Source organism: Nicotiana attenuata, unplaced genomic scaffold, assembly GCF_001879085.1.
Source record: "Nicotiana attenuata strain UT unplaced genomic scaffold, NIATTr2, whole genome shotgun sequence".
NCBI classification, from domain to species: domain Eukaryota; kingdom Viridiplantae; phylum Streptophyta; class Magnoliopsida; order Solanales; family Solanaceae; genus Nicotiana; species Nicotiana attenuata.
In genome coordinates this window covers 300,633-302,002 of record NW_017671265.1, presented here as the reverse complement: position 1 = coordinate 302,002, position 1,370 = coordinate 300,633, and positions in this window count along the sequence as shown.

Sequence of the window (1,370 nt, the reverse complement as noted above, 5' to 3'; positions counted from 1 at the left end):
TTAACCACATCCACATGATCGATCTCCTTACCGTAGCCGGTAGAATTCTTCGCAGAAGCTTTGCCAACCATACGACCGTTGATCTGCTCACAGGAGATAACCCACTTGTGGAAATTACATGCCGACATCTCCCAACGACACTGCACGGGGTACAATCACTATGACATCTATAACCCATCTTGAGCCCGTGCTCATTCGCCAACTGCACTAGTCCGTTCACTTCTTATGGACATCAACTAAATGTGCGATAATATCTTCCAATTCAAAATCATGTTGTATCCTTCTTCATATCAAGCAACTCCTTCCTGTCGTATCAAATCTCCCGCCGTATAATAGCCGATATTTCAAATCACTTCCGCAAACCCAGTCACTGTCCACTCTGAATCCCAATTCACTCTAGACTTTTTCCTCCGGGTGTGTAGTTATCCTGCCACTAATCCCGTATGCTACTCTGCCACTCTCCCACTTTGGTCAAACTCACTCCTCTAAGCAACTGCTCAGCTCCCGTTTTCCAAACTAGGCTTTCTAGAAGTTTAATCCCCACCAGACACTCCCCACATATTTTTCCTCGTCCTTTTCCGCCCGGTTGCCTTAAATCAACATCTATATCTGTAGCACTTGCACCAACAGATCGCAACTACTTTAAACCTTTCCTAATATCATCTTTCTCGAGCCGTCAACATTAGAAATACTGATTCGATCCTGAACCACCGCACACCGCGACCTCTGACAGTCGTTCCCTGACACCACTTCACAATACCCTGCCTAAAGGCGAATTATAGAAGATCATAACACCGGCGAACTTTACACATTCATCAAGGATAACGGCACCTCATCACAGATGAAAATTCCACCATGCTCGCAACTACCAAGTCTCGTTACTCCATCAACCCAAATCTAAACATTCTTAGTCGGATTGCCTTTCCTCTGCCGGAAATAAAATACCGAATCTCTGAATCATGCACTGAGTAAACCTCCCTTCAAGTCATTCACTGTCCCGACACGTAGGCGAGCATCCTACCATCACATCAACACTGCGCGACAACTGTTCATAAGCATCATGGCAACTTGTGCCTAGCCTTAGAGCTCTCAGAAGTACAGCTACTGAGCTGAAATGACAGGATATCCTTCCACAAGGCGACGATAATAGCTCAAACAACCACGTAGGGAGAAACATCCCGCACCACATTCGTAGTTCCATTACAATCATTCACTCGCTGATTCATGACCAGCACTTCGCGTCGCACAAGATTGAATGGAAAGGAAATGAAAGCATAAGCCTCAAAGGGAATCAAATCGCACGATGAGGATATCAAGAAGGGAAGTGCTCCTAACAACCCTGTAGCCTCTCGAAGATAAGTACAGACGTC